This window comes from Humulus lupulus, chromosome 3 (assembly GCF_963169125.1).
Source record: "Humulus lupulus chromosome 3, drHumLupu1.1, whole genome shotgun sequence".
Classification (NCBI taxonomy): domain Eukaryota; kingdom Viridiplantae; phylum Streptophyta; class Magnoliopsida; order Rosales; family Cannabaceae; genus Humulus; species Humulus lupulus.
In genome coordinates, this window is record NC_084795.1 from 9,566,939 (window position 1) to 9,583,968 (window position 17,030).

Below are 17,030 nucleotides of genomic sequence, written 5' to 3' on the forward strand. Positions count from 1 at the left end.
ATCAAAAATTTGATCTTACACTTATAAGCGATTAGTCATATGACTGACTAACCTCTTGTTCATAAACTTGTAAAAAGTAAAATTAATACAAGCTAATTCTTTAAAAAGAACTATTTATTGATAATACTTGCGCAGGTGTTCTCCATTCCAATAGTGAGGAATGAGATCTCCATTTAAGTGAGCAAGTTTATAGGTGCCTGGTTGAAGGACTTCTTCGATTTGGTACGGATCTTCCCAGTTAGGTACAAGCACTCCAGCAGCTTGATCGAGGGTGTTAAGAAAAACTCTTCTAAGTACCAAATCTCCCACATTAAAATTTCTTTCAAGTACTTTAGAGTTGAAATATCGAGCGACCTTTTGCTGATAAGCTCCTACTCGGAGTTGGGCCTGCTCGCGCCTTTCATCGACCAAATCCTGAGATTCCATCACTAACTGACTATTAACACTTTGATTGTATGCCAACCTTCGATGCAATGGTGGATCCAATTCAACAGGCAACATGGCTTCATATCCATAAGCCAAAGAAAATGGAGTATGGTCTGTTGTTGTTTGATTTGATGTTCTGTACGACCAAAGGACTTCAGGTAACTGCTCCGGCCATGCCCCCTTCGCTTCTTCAAGCCTTTTCTTCAGGGTATCTTTCAGTGTCTTGTTGACAGCTTCAAGGTGGCCAGAAATATTTTGCAGCGAGCATCATCTGACACCTTCTGGATATCCATTTGTATCTCGAATTTATTCAGATGAGATATTGGGTCTCCAAATCCATCAAAGTTGGGTAATACTGGCATCTTAAATTTGCTTGGCGTTTCGGCCACCGCTATTCTTTGTACGAACGGAGTGCCTCTTCTCCGATCATATTCAATGTGGGATTTTCGGCTCCCCACTAACTGATGGATTGCCTAATTTAGTGCATCGATCTGGGCCTGTACAGCGTCTGGCATCGTTGGGGTGACCGGTGCTGGAGGAGTGTAATCGTCGTGCCTTTCTCGCCTATCGTTGAGCATGTCCCTCAGGTCGTCATCCCTACGCCTTTGCTCGCTAGCGCCCAGTCGATCAAAGACGTTAGGTTGCCTAGGCTGCCCCCCAGCATTCTAGCTCGTCGGCCTATTTTCCCTTGGTGGGGGATTTTATTCTCCACCCCTCTCTCCTTGCCTTCGACCAGCATTTCCCCTGCCGGAATCAGCTTTATTGTAGTCATGGGCGTCCCTAAAATGCGATCAGCTATGACGCAACCAACTGATCGCACTGTTTCCTTTTCTTGCCCAGTCCCGAAGGCCTAGCCCCTCTCCTCCTCTCTTCGCGCGCCAGGTGGCTTGCCCATAGTGTGCCACACGGCACCCAAGCCAGCAGTTCCAGCCGTGTGACCCGCTTCCGACCCGGTTCGGCCCCCCTTCTCTTCCCCCAGCCAGCGCCTATGTGGCACGCTCCCATTGGCTGGGAATCGGTCAAACTTCCAGCTGCCAAAACCCTTTTCAGCCCAACCTTTGATGCACTTTGGGCCATGGACCTCCTATTTTGAGCTTCAAAACTCTTTTTCTTTTGGTGTTTTATAAAAATAGAAAATTGACCATTCAACAAAATAGATAGGTTAATATTAATAATAAGATTTGATTTTTTAAAATAATATTTTATTATTAATATTTGAGATTTATTGTGTAACCCCCCATTTGTTGTTTAATTTCCTTTTAGTCATTTATCTCTCTATAAATAGGGACTCTTTCTTTCACATAGAATGGAATTTTGAGAGTAAAGAAACTATAGCAAAATTTATACTCACTTTCTTCTTAGAATTTTATGAGAATCATGAACATAATGGCCTAATCTTCGTAGGAAGGTTAGGGATGATTCCATATGCTAGTGATGTTATTTTGCTACTTTGATTTACTATGTTCTTAATGTAATGTATTTGAGTTATTTATGTTCTTTCATCCTCATCTCTATTTTTTTATCTTTATTTACTTGTGCTAATAGTATATATGATTAGTCATGCTCTTTCTATGTGCTTCTAATTAGTAAAAGTTGTTGACGCCATTTTTTGTCAACTTGAAAAGGAGAGCAATTAAACTAGAATATATCAGAGGAAATAAAAGAAGATGAAAACATAAGGTTTTTACGTGGTTCAGTAGTTAAATCTGCCTAGTCCACGAGTCTGTGTTATTAGCATATTTCATAATTCCTTAAAAGAATAGTTGCCCAGAGTTTTTCCCTCAAGATCTCAGAATTTCGATCATTTACAAATGGAGCTTCCTTCTCTATTTATAGAGAAGGTTTCAGAATTCCTTCCCACATATTTCGGGAAAATATTATGCAAATTCAATAATATAATGCCACTTAATGCATTATTTGTTACGTACATGAAAATATCCCATTAAATGTGGGATTGGATAACAAATTATATAATATCCCTTAAACATGGGGATTTTACAACAATAAATACATTCACATTAACTATAACGCCCTGGTTACCCCAGAACAGTTACAGTGAACCGGAAATTTGACCCTCTACCCGAGTCCTTTGGTTAAAAACGTGCTTCTAAGTGTTATTAACAGGTTAAGGTGGAAAACCAATCAAAAGGAAATGATATAATTTATTAAATACATAAATCTGTTCATGGGCCCATAAAAACATTTACAAGTTGTTTACAACTCAAAAAGGTCACTACTGTTTCAAAATTACAAACCCGCCGACCTAAGCGGCAAAAATAGGGTAAACCCCCTAGTTCCTCTGAGAACTCCTTGGCCATGGTGGTCAAGCGGCCACATATGTACACATCACCACCTAAGCTCTCCACTCAAGGCTGGGTGAGCTTTTCTTTCCCTTTACCTGCACCACATAGCACCCATGAGCCAAGGCTCAGCAAGAAAAAACAATATAACATGATATAATATCAACAATGATCATAATAATCATTCAGGACTTTCAGTCCAAGACAGGTAAGTGATAGTCGCAAAAGTCACTAAGGTGGGTACAACTCCCTTTAGTCATGTAACGATAGGGTCACCGAGGCTTAACAGATAAGTGACTAGCTTAAACAGGATAGGTGCATGGTGACTAGTCACCAACATAACCTTCCTCATGACCATAGAGTCATAACCCTGGAACATCATTCCCTAGCCATGTGACAAACGGTCACCTATGCCTTAGGCCCTTACTCGTTGGACGTGGCGAGTCTGGCTAAGGCATCTGCATTTGAGTTTTGCTCTCGGGGAACCTGCTCTATCATATAGAACTCGAAATGTTCGAACGTCGCTTTCGCTTTTTCTAAATATGCGGTCATATTTGTGCCATGAGCCTGATATTCCCCTAGGATTTGGTTAACCACCAACTGCGAATCACTATAGTAATGTATTGCTTTGGCCTTGAGCTCTTTGGCTATTCAGAGTCCTGCCAATAGAGCTTCGTACTCAGCCTCATTGTTAGATGCTTCGAAGCTAAACCTTAAGGAAGAGTGAAATCTACTTCTAGTTGGAGTGATCAATATAATCCCTGCCCCCGATCCATTTTCGTTGGAAGACCCATCGACATAAAGTTTCCACAGCTCGCAGGCTGGGGTTACAACTTTGTCATCAGACAATCCCGTACATTCCACAATGAAGTCTGTCAGGTCCTGCCCTTTTATGGTCATTCTTGGATGATACGTGATCTCGAACTGCCCGAGCTCAACAGCCCATTTTAACAATCTGCCTGAGGCCTCTGGTTTGGACAAGACTTGCCGTAGTGGTTGGTCAGTCAGCACATGGATGGGGTGTGCTTGGAAGTAAGGTCGGAGCTTTAGAGATGAGTGGATCAGGCTAAGAGCCAATTTTTCCTTTATTGGGTATCTCGATTCTGCCCCCAGTAACCTCTTGCTGACATAGTACACTGGTTTTTGCACTTTTTGGCCTTCTCGGACGAGCACAACACTGATGGCGTGCTCGGTCGTAGCTAGATACAAGTATAAGACTTATCCTGTGATAGGTTTTGACAAGATCGGAGGTTCCACGAGGTGTTTCTTTAGGTCTTGGAATGCGTGCTCGCATTCTTCTGTCCACTCGAATTTTTTTCCTCCTCTCAAAAGATTGAAGAATGGAAGACAGCGGTCTGTAGATTTAGAAACAAACCTACTTAATGTCGCCATCCGTCCAGTTAAACTCTGGGCATCTTTATGCTTTCGAGGTGAGGGCATGTCAATTAATGCCTAGATCTTGTCAGGATTAACCGTTGTTCCTCGCGTGTTTACTATGAAGCCTAGGAACTTCCCCGACGATACTCCAAAAAAGCATTTTTTGGGGTTGAGCTTCATGTTGTACTTCCGTAGCACGACAAAGCATTCTTCGAGGTCGTCCACATGGTTATCGTTATGTTTAGATTTGACTAACATATCGTTAACATATACGCCCATGTTATTACCTATCTGCTTGGAGGACATCCTGTTAACAAGCCTTTGGTACGTTGCTCTAGCATTTTTAAGCCCGAAGGGCATAACATTGTAACAGTACAACCCTTTATCGGTTACAAAGCTCGTATGTTCTTGGTCAGGTGCACGCATGGCGATGTGGTTATATCGAGAATAAGTGTCCATGAATGACATATGACCGTGCCCAGCTGTGGCTTCTACAAGCTGATCGATTCGCGTTAGGGGAAAGTAATCCTTTTGGGCATGCCTTGTTAAGGTCGGAATAATCGATACAAGTTTGCCACATTCCGTTAGGTTTCGGGACCAATACCGGATTGGCAATCCAATCAGGATAAAAGGCATCTCGTATAAACCGATTTGCCTTTAACATATCAACCTCTTGCTTCAAGCCTTTCTTTTGATCATCGTCCAGGAGTGTAACACCCTCACTTATTTTAGTTAAAACCATATCTGAGGTGTTACGTTTTAAAACTATATCATAATTTCTTACTGCGGAAGTCTGGACATTTTTTTTTTTAAACTTGAAAACTTATTTCACATTATTTATATTAAACATAAAGTATGTCTCAAACATATTATACATAAGTATTAAATAACCCAATTTGTTTTCAAAACATAACTTCACACTTTATTATAAACATCACACTGATAACTGAAATAACCCACAAAAAGGTCGATATGTTCATATGTACAAATCAGGGTCAGGACCATGCTTCAGTTCTCCTCATGTCATTCACACATTTCTTTCTCTACCTGCAACACAAGACAACTGTGAGCCTAAAGCTCAGTAAGCAAAGTAATGCATGCAATGCTAATGATTTCCCAATATCAATGGACATACACAACTTCTTTTTAAATTTTGGGCCCCTTAATATTGTGCACACTGTTTGAATTGGTCAATGCCTGCAGGGCTTGTTCCACATATAATACAAAATCCCATGGGTTCTCCTCCGGCTAGCCATCACCACAGTAGGGCACATTAAAAACCTTATTCCATCGTTGCCCCGTCGGGCTCAAGAGTTAAGGCGGCCACACACTGTGGTGTCAATAGATATAACAATAACTCATATGGAGGAGAAATAAAAACGGAAACATTGCAAACAATATAATTGGCTCACTAAAACCTAGCCCAAATTATTGGGCAGCCACTATAAGCCTACTATAGGCCTCCGTTTACACTTATTAACACTTTCATTTGCCTTTTCAAAACAGTGGCACTGAACTTAAACTTCTTATTACAACTTTCTTTTATGTTGCACAAAACTTGCAAATGCATCATATAATTAATCATCATAATATCATGCATGGTCTTATATCATATAATAATTTACCACATCACTATTATGCCATGCATACAAATTTATGATGAAGTGTCAATGTATGTTAATACCACTTACTCACAAAATATTCATATAATGCATACTTTCACATAACATGTAACTCTTGTGTTGCAGTTGAGTACTTTACTTACCTTTTGTCCAAAATATATTTCACCGTGTGACAAGTGATGTCTTAGGTGTTGATATGCTTATCCTGACAATGGCATGGATTTCTCATCACAATGAAGGCAGTAAGATATTGAACTATCATTTAAAAATACTCATAAAACATCATATCAACTTTCATATCCAAATCATGCCTAAAATGCCTTAAACCACCTAGATCGAGCGTTAGATTTATCTTAAACACTTAGAGAAATTTTGACAGAGTTTCCCCTTAATTTTAGCTATCCTCAAATATCAAAATCATCCAATAATCAACATCAAATAGCCTGCCATAACCATATATCCCAAATACCAACATAATTCATCATAAAGTTATCATATACCGATTTTGATAAAATTCTAATTTCCTAGATCATCACCCAAATTAAATGAGTCTCCACGTCTATTCAAACATTTATAAACATATCTACCCTCTTATAAACTCAATAAAATAACCAAAAATCAGCTTGTACTCCAAGAACCCCAAAAACCTCATAAAACACAAAATTTCACTTACCGAGCAACTTTGCGGCGAAAACAATCTCTTCAAGCTTTTCTAAACCTCAAACCACTTGGAAACCACCAAGAAATATCTTAAAAAGGATAAAACACCATATATAAGCTCTCAGCAAAATTAAAAAACATAGTTTAACTTCCAAGTACAAGAACTTACCATAAAAAGACCAAAACTAAGCTTAATTCACTTCTTTGGCTTTGATTTCACTTGGATCTCCTTAGAATTTCTTCAAACCAGCCAAGAAATGGTTTTTGGTTTTCTTTTCTCTCTGTTTTTCAGAGTAATGGTTGTGCAAAGTGATAAGGTGGATGAAAATTCTTTATTTTCAATGATTTAGCCTTATTGTATCAAAATTTGACACCTTTCATCTCATCATTTCACCTTTTGACTTATGAAAAACCTTATCACTTCAATAATTTCGACTTAATCATCTGCTAGGCCTATTATCCTTATGTGTAAAACACTCACACCAAACCTTAGGTCCATATGACTTCATACCCAATAGTTATGCTTACCCGATCGAGCGTAGCGCACTTATGCTAAGCTCGTTTTGACTTTGCATCAATACCACTGATTATGTATACCTCCCATCAAGAATTGATCTAATGGTTCTAAAACCATTTTTACATCATCAATGAGACCTTAATCATACCTCGATTACATTTGGTAAATCCATAAATACTCAATTTTACACCGAAATACTAGTAATCGACATTGTACTATTTTTCACTACTTAGCCTATTTTGCCTTCTATATCTCACTTTCATCACTTAATTCCATGCCTTGTCCATATTTTTCATACTTTCTTATATCTTGAGCACATCAAACACCCATAAAAGACAACTCAAATGCCACAAGGTTAATAATATTGAGCATACATATAGACATCACATACACAACTTTTATACTTATACATGAAAACACTTATAAGAATATGCATATGCTCAAATTATACATATTGTATGATATGTAATGCAATGCAATCATGTGATTATTGGCTATATTATATCAAAATAATGTGGGTGCTACAAGGAGTCTTCATTTTTGTTGTTTTGGGGGGAAGCTTTTGTCGATATTAAGTGCGTGGCTCATTACATTTAGGCTTATCCCTACCATGTCTGAATGTGACCAAGCGAAAACATCCTGATTTCTCCTTAGGAAGCAAATTAATTACTACTTTGCTTTTTCAGGAAGGTTTCTTCCTACCTTCACAGTCTTTGGAGGGCCGGCTTCTTCGAGCTTGACCTCTTCGAGCTCTTCCAATGGCTTGAGGTCAGCCCTCTCCTCTACTCTAGGATCGATCACTTCGTCTATTTCAAAGATTGTCCCATCCTTATTCTGAACTACAACAAGTGCTTGTGCACTTGTTTTCTTTTTCCCTCTAACGAAAATGCTATAGAATTCCCTCCCTGCGAGCTCGTCCCCATTTAGAGTCCCGATGCCACTAGAAGTCAGGAACTTGATGGCCAGATGACTAACAGATGAAACTGCCCCCAGCCCTACTAGGGCGGGTCTCCCGAGCAGTACGATGGGAGATCCACTATGACGAACTCCATCATCTTGGTTATAGAGACTGGATAATCTCCCAAGGTTACAGGGAGTTTGATGCACTCCATATAGGAAATCCCTTCTCCTGAAAAGTCGTACAACGTAGTTGCACAAGCTTTTAGGACGCAAAGCGCGAGTCCCATATTTTCTAAAGTAGCCTTATAGAGGATATTCACTGAGCTCCTGTTGTCAATTAGGACTTGGTGCACCCTCTTGTTTGTGAGCTGAAGGGTGATGACCAGAGGGTCATTATGAAGGAAATGTACATGAGACGCGTCGTCCTCAGTGAAAGTTATGGGTTGAATTTCAACCCTTTGTTGTTTCGAAGCTCTAGGTTTGGGTTCGTAGGGAGACTCGTTGTAACACCCTACTTCCTTAGAGCCGTTACTAAGTGAGTTTAAAACGTGCTTTTAACTCGCTAATTGAGGTTTTAAGGCAAACGTGTAATCAAACCATAAACAGAGTCATAAACTTTGAAAATAATTCAATTTACTGAAAATCATAAAACGTTTAACATTTGGGATCCCAAAATACTGTTTATAAATATTTACAACTCAAAATATACTTAAAGTCGACTATACGACAAAATAGGGTTCTTTACAAGCAACTTCCAAAAATACCCCTGGCCGTGGCAACCAGGCAGACCAGACATGTACGCGTCACCTCACGCTCTCCATATTCATGGTCGGTTGGCTTTCTCCTTGCCCTTACCTGCACCACAGAGCACCCGTGAACCGAAGCCCAGCAAGAAAACTCCACATAAATAGATAACATACGCATATGAACCACTTAGCATATAACCAATTCGCCAACAAGCTAAACACATACAACCAAGTCGTCCCAGGCACTTTACCAGGCCCTGGGTTGCGGTCTACACAGTAAGGATATCCCAGGTATCCTTTAGGGTCTTACCCTGGCAACTCGCACTCCGCGTGCTAAACGCTGCTCCCGGCCCCTTGCCGTTCTCGGCTTTCGCCGTTCCCGGCCCTTGCTGATCATTCACATATATGCATACACAACATAATTAAACATAACTTAAGCATATACTAACATAATCAATGGGCTACACCCAACACATAATCATATAGGGCCGTGCCCTACAACACAACTAAGGGGCCTCACCCTGCTCTATGGGTACAACAACTTTCTTACCTGTGTCCCGAGCTTCTTGAGCACTGAACCCTCGAGCACGGTCCTCTAATTCGAGCCTCACTGAGAACCTAGTCACAACACATAAATAGCACTCCCATTACTAACCAATTCAAAAACATCTCCCAGAACCAATCCCGAGCTCTCGGGACCTCCCGGATCCCCACACAAGGTGGCGGAAGCGTCCCCCGAGCGCTCTGGGCAAAAGCCTAAAACCTGAAATTTTCCTCTGCCCAGAAATGGCCTAGCACCGCGGCACTAGCCCTTAAGGGCCGCGGCGCCCAGCGTGGCTCCCTTCCCCTGATGCAATCTAGCGCCGCGGCACGGAAGAACAGGGCCATGGTGCCCCTTCGCAAACCCAGAAATCTGGGTTTCTCCAAATGTTTTCCTCGAGCCAAAACACTCCCGAATCAATACCGATGCATACCTAAGTCCCAAATCCAATCCAAAACCCCATATAAACCATCTAACAACTCAAAAACATCAACAACAAGCCTAGACTCACAATCAAACCCATGATTCACAAATTGGTTTAAAACTTTATAAAACTTAAACCATAAACCAGAAACTTAAACCACAGCAACTCATACATATCAGAGATGCATCAAACCCTTACCTCAAGTAGAAATTCGTCCCTGAGCCTCCTCCAAATCCAACTCCAAGCTAATCCCTCTTGATTCCCAAGCTGAATTCCCACAATTATTAAACCAAAACCCAAATTTCAGTATTCAACCCAAACTCTAAAAAAAACTTGCAAGAACACCAAAATTCAGAGATGAAGCTTACCTCTGGATTAACCTTAACCTATGCTTGATTTTAGTTGCCCCCATTCAGCCTTGATTCTCCTCCTTAGCCTCAAAGATACCCAGCTCTCTCTTCCTCCTTTCTCTCTAGCTTCTTGGTTCCTATAGTCTTCCCAACACAAACATTCAGATTATGCCTAAGTAAAATAACATGAATGACTTTTCCCTCAGCCAAAGCTATCTTCTCCCAAGGCAAAATGACCCAATTGCCCCCCCTTCTAACCTATATTCTAACTAATCGTCAAGGGCAACCTAGACTTTTCCCTATCCTTTTGCAAGAATACCACTTCCACACCTAAAGTAACTATCCTCAAAAGTTACCTATAGTTGCCCAAGTTACCAAAGTGCCATTAACCATTACCCAAAAATTCCCAAACTCAAGTTATAATATTCCCGAGATACCCCTAGGCTTCTCCCGAGCCGGGTATCTGACCCTGTTGTGACTTTCTAGCTAATCAACTCCCTAGGACCGCCTCGGAACGTGCGTCACAAATATATCACCATTATATCACATATATCGCATTTATGCCCTCAACGGGCTAAAATTACAAATATGCCCCCTGACAACCAAATGGGGCCCACACGCATATTTAATCACCTAAACATGCATTCTAACCACATATTTGTTAAATTCACATATATTAATACAGTATAACAACTATTTCCTTCCAGGCACACTAATCAAGGCCCCAAGCCTTATTAGAAAATTTGGGTCGCTACACCCGTCACCAGTTTTTAGCTCATTCACATATCTTTTCTAGGCATTCCTGCCCGATCCTACGATATGGGGTCCCCCTGAGATGGTTATGACATCTTCTCTATCAATCGGAGGGGGTCGTTCATCCTCTCGAGCTCGGGAGTTACTGTTCTGGGCAGGTGGTGCAATTGCTGCCCTTTGGCTAGTGGAAGCCTGATTGGGGTATCAGTTTCTTACATACTGCCCGAAGTATCCTCTCGAGATCAATCCTTTGATCTCATCTTTTAATTGTCTTCATTCATCGGATGTCTGTCCGACATCTCTGTGGAATCTATAGTATCTGCTATAATCTCTTTTCGCCTTTTGGTTCCTCATGAGATCAGGTCGTCTGAAAAGGACCTGGTTTTCATTAGCCAGGTAGATATTCTCCCAAGACTCATTGAGCTCGGTATACACCTTGTATATGGAGAAGTATCTTTCCCCTTTCTTCTTCTTTCCCCAATCAGCCTCGAGATTATTCCCTTCATTTTTCTTTCTCTTGGACGAGTTGTCCCCAGGGGTTTTTGAAGTTGTAGGATCCGCCGAGCTCGAGGTAGAGTTAACGTTCGTTGTTGTAGTCGTAGGCTGAGGGGTCATATTCAATGCTAACCTTGCCTCTTCTACATTAACAAACCTCTGAGCTCTTCAATTGAACTCGGTTAATGTAACGCCCCAACTCCAGGGACCGTTACAGTGCACATTGCAAACAGTGCTAAACTCGCTAATCGAGTCATTTGTCCAAAATAGTGTAACTAAGTATGATTAGCGGTTTAGGGATTAAAAATTTTGGTTAAGATATAACGTTTCATTAGAACGTTTATTGTATACATTGGGATCCCAAAAATATAATTTAAAGGTCTATTACAAGAAAATATTTACAACCGGCCGATCTAAGCGACAAAACAGGGTTTAGCCCTAGTTCCTCTTTCAAACCTCGGCCAGGTATTGGTCGAGCAGCTGCATATGTACACGTCATCACCTAAGCTCTCCAACTCAAGGATTGTCCAGCTTTCTTTTGCCTTTACCTGCACCACATAGCACCCGTGAGCCGAAGCCCAGCAAGAAAACTCAATATGCTCATGAACAGTCATATCGTGATATCAAATCATAACTGGCATGCCTAGCAAACATAACTTTATTCAAGCATGCAAATAAGTTCAAACAATGCTGGGGTATCCAGGATAAGGAATCCTGCCCTTCTGATTGGATGGCTATCAAGTCAATCCTAATCAGATAAGTGTTTCAACACTTGAGGTTCTGGTAAACCATACTGAGTGACCAACAAGCAAGTCGCTACGGGGCTCAGCACCCAAAGCCATGCATATGATGATCAAAATGATCATACAGAGCTTATAGCTCTGAACAGATGAGTGAATATCACTTTGAGGTTCTGTTAACCATAATGAGTGACTGTCAAGCAAGTCACTATGGGGCTCGGTGCCCATAGCCGTGTAACAAAACCGTTACCTGGGATTTCCTGCAATGGCTCTAATCAGATGAGTGACTAATGGGTAGTCACTAGCTTAAACAAGTGAGAGACTGATGGGTAAGTCTCTAACTTAACAGATGAGTGACTGATGGGTAAGTCACACAAGCGCTTATAATATTCATCTAACTTGAGGTCGGTCCGGCATTAATGCTCTTTGAGTCATCCAATGCAGATTGTCGATTAGATCTAATCTTTGTTGGCTTGCGTTGAACACGCTAAGGCCATCCTGATTTATGAGTCAGCACTGTGTGACCAGTGCCCAGTACCACTGCCGAACATGACTAATGAGTCACAGCTTCACAGTTGATACTGACACCTTTGCTAATTCTGACTAATGAGTCAGTACCATGCACAAGTAAGCAATGCTACCAAGCATATGTCATATGTTGAATATTCAAACGTAGGGCATTCAGCATGCTTACTTAATAGTTGCTAGCATAATAATGATCATGCACAAACACAGAGACTCAAGCTCTGATCAATCTCATATTCGTCATCCATGGCATGCCCTAATCACATGTTTCTCGTGCATCACATGCACCACACTTAATCATCCAGTATGCCTCAATAACAATCATATGCAAATGAGCAAGATTGCTAAGCATTCATTATGCTATCAGTGTTTACATTTAAACATCCAACATGCATCAAACATAACCATGCATGTCACATATGGGGTGCAGTTTTCTTACCTTTGGTCCAAGCACAGGTTACCAACAAACGAGCCACAAGAACGATCCCGATTCCAAGCCTCTAGAGGTAATCTAGTCACAACCATAATATAAAACCTCATCAAAGTGAGTAAATAAATACTTCCAAACCCAACCCAAGCCTCCGGAACATCGAATCCCACTCAACTAAGTAGTAGGATCGATCCTAGGCCCTTAGAGTTAAGTTTCCATCACAAAAAACACACTTTTGGGCAACTTTTCCCTTAAGGGCCACGACCCTACAAGGACCATGCCGCGGCCCACCCCCCTGGCAAAGCCTCCTCTACCTTCTTCAAGCTAGGGCCGCGGCCCAACTTTGCACCAGCCACTTTTCTTCGTTTTTCCACTTTTAAAACCTTCCAAAAACCTATCCAAACATCTCCAAATCATCAAATCAAAGTTCCCAAACTTCCCAATGGTCCAAAACCACCAAAACCTGAAGCTCAAACAAACTAAAAGCTCAACGATTCACAAAGTCCAATTCAAGCTTAAAAACTTGTAAAACTTAAAACTTAAACTTGAATTACCTCCAATTGAGTTGTTTCTAACTAAATCCTTCGGTTAATAAGCTTCTAATCTTTCCTAGGATCTCTATGCCTCAATCCTCGCTTGAATCTGAGTCCTAGAACTCCAGATATCTTCGAAAACGCGATCGGGAGACGAAAAGGGAACTTTTTGGGAGAGAGAGCGTACATAACATTCTTTTATTCTTTTAAAAGGTTACTTCGAGCTTAAGTAGCTTCCAATAAAACCTAGTGCTCGGGGTCCCGAAAACACCCCCGGGGACATTATAGTCAAAACTTCCAGAATTTCCCCCTGATCTTACTAACTCCCAATTTATCACCAAATATTAATTCCCATTACCCAATAACCTGGTAATGCTCTAAATACCCCTTGACTTACTCCAAGTCAAGCTTAAATCCCATTGTGACTTTCCCACTAGCTTACCTCCTAGGATCGTCTTGTACTGGGTAACCCTGGCATAACCAAACAATAATAAAGCACCACACACATTTCACATATATGCCAAAAATGCCCGAAATGACCAAAATATGGAAATCACCCAATTAATCACAAATGGGTTCACATGTATATTTAATACACCTAAACATGCATATTATCATTTAATAACACAATAAATCAATTATGGCCCTCCCGACCTCCTAATCAAGGTCCTAAACCTTATTAGGAAATTTGGGGCATTACAGTTAAGGACCTTACAAGATTTCTTTGCAAGTCTTCCCAGAGAGAACTCCCAGGCATTACACCGGCTCGAACGACCATTAAGTGGCCACTGTCGCCGACATCACACGCTCGAGCGACTTCCAAGTTAAACCTTGTGAGATAACCTTTCAGAGACTCATTTGGTTGTTGTCGGACATTGGTCAAGGCCGAAGCCTCGGGCCTGATGCCGACCATGGCTTTGAATTGTTTTTTGAAATCTTTCGACAATTGATCCCAGGAGGCGATCGAATGTCTCTTGTATTTTTCAAACCAGTTTTTTGCTGGTCCCGTGAGAGAGGCTGGGAACATCATACACCTGAGCTCGTAGCCCACATTGCTGTCTCGCATAATTGTGTTGAATATGCTTAAATGGCTGTACAAATATGAATTTCCATCGAATGGCGGGACATGAGGAATCCTAAATCCTTGAGGAAATGGGGTGTTAGAGATATGCGGGGCAAAGGGCTCAAGTTCCTCGATGAACTTTTCGTCCCATTCCCAACGACGTTCGTTCTGCAAGAGCCTGAATGATCTTTCCAATTGCTCAATTCTTTCTTGGATTGGATCTACGGGAGGCCTGGCCTGAACCGGGGGGTACTGATTATCGTTGATTACAACTCCAGTTCCCCATCTTGGCGTGGGATTGTAAATCGTTTGCTTGCACCCGTTGAGATGATCTCTCAGATCTGGATTCGGGGATTATCACGTCCTCGATTATGGTTTAAATGCTTTCGTAAATCTGGGTGATCTCCTCGATTTCCGGTGTTCCTGGGCTCCGGGTTGTATATACTCACGGACCTAGAGTCACCCGAGCCTTCGCTGACATGGCTCGTTCCATGATTATTACGAGATAGGTTTCTTGCTGGTCTCCTTGTCTCAATAGTTTGAGATCGAGACATTTGGATTCTCGTGGGATGGGGACCCCTACGCTCCCTAGCAGTTTCTTCATTCCCATGTCTTCGTCCAACTTGCCTTTCCCTATCACGATGGGCCAGTTGTGCATCCCTCCGAACTGGCGAGGGGTGCCTTATTGTCGATGGTGGTTGCCGTCCATTATGGGGCCTAGATGGCCCTGAATTCGCTCGGTCAGGCTCTGGTACATTCTGTGTGGCACTAGGATTTCGGGTCCGAGCCTCTGAGGGGGCTCAGTTATTCCCTATTCCTGCTGGTGCCTCTACAGTTGGGTTGGCAGCACCATCAGCCTGGTTACCTCTCCGGGGTCTCGGTGGGATAAGCTGCTTTGCTGGTGGCGGAGGTTGCTCCGCTCTTTTGGTGGCCGCGTTTTTATGCGGTCGCCCCTGAGGCCTACGAGGTGGGACACGAACATCCCGCGGAGGCGGGGCCTGAGCCGCCTGTGCTTCAGCAGCTAGTCTGGCTAGCTCTTCGTTGCATTTTTTAGCTTCTACCAACTGTTTACGCAGTTGGCGATTCTCGAGTTCCATGATCGGGACATATCTCTCGGGATTGTAGTACATATCCTCGTCGGCCTTGGGAGCAGGTGGCCCCTGAGAGTTGGACGAATCACTCCTCTCATCAGGATCAGAATTCACCATAGGCTGCTTTCCAGGGCGTCGGGGGTACTCTTCTTCATCTAGAATTTCCTCCTCAGAAATATTGGGATCATTTGCAGCCATTGCTAATTTGAGAGGCTTTCTGACTAAACAGATTCACGCACGCACTATTTAATGGCTCTCAATGAAAGCACCAAACTGTTGACGTCGTTTTTCGTCAACTTGAAAAGGAGAGCAATTAAACTAGAATATATCAGAGGAAATAAAAGAAGATGAAAACATGAGGTTTTTACTTGGCTCAGCAGTTAAATCTGCCTAGTCCACGAGTCTGTGTTATTAGCACTTTGGAGTTTTTTGGAAAACCCTTAAAAGAATAGTTGCCCAGAGTTTTTCCCTCAAGATCTCAGAATTTCGGTCCTTTACAAATGGAGTTTCATTCTCTATTTATAGAGAATGTTTTAGAATTTGTTCCCACATATTTCGGGAAAATATTATGCAAATCCAATAATATAATGCCACTTAATGCATTATTTGTTACGTACACGTAAATATGCCATTAAATGTGGGATTGCATAACAAATTATATTATATCCCTTAAACATAGGGATTTTACAACAATAAATACATTCACATTAACTAACTATCTCAGATACGAAGTTGACTACATCTCCGAGACCATTTGCCAGTCGTGAGCTCGCCGTCTCACTTCGTCTACGCTGAGAACAAGTAACCATTGACGAAGTCACCACAGTCGAACTCACACACTTCGAGCTCGAACCATTACTGAAGGCAAGAGATGGTTCAGGGAAGTGTCAAACCATGCTATTGTGAGCTCAGAGCATATTCGAGGCTCCATACTTCTCGAGCCTTCGAGGTCGTTATTTACAACAAAGTGATCTGACTGAAGGATCATATGACGACAGCGCATATTTTGAGCTTACACCTAACGAGCCTAGATTTCAGGATCATAACTTCTCATGTTCAAAATCTGGGTGTAACAAACGTAATATTGATACATAATTTTATGTCTAATCTTCTATTGCATTATTACCCTTGGGTATTTTGTCATTTTTAGATTTTTCATAAGATTAACATCGTGCTTTCAAAGTAAAGAACTAGATAACTCAAATGGACCTTTGTTAGAAAAAATATGGACTTTAATGTTAGATTTTCCAAGTAAATATTGGGATGCGAATTATTTACTTGTGCATTTTTGTAAATCAAGTAACTAAGTAACTAAACAAGCATATGGATGATTCTTGAAACTTTTCTATTTCTCAAACTCTTGATTACCCTTACTTTTATTTCACTTATCTCATTTTATCATTTGATCAAAAAAACAATACCAAAATCTCAAACCCCTTTTCATTTACAATTTTATTTATTTCTTGTTACTAACTTTTTGTGTTACTTTCTACTAAATTTTTGATTTTAGGTTACCTCCTTGTGGATCGACTGCCCG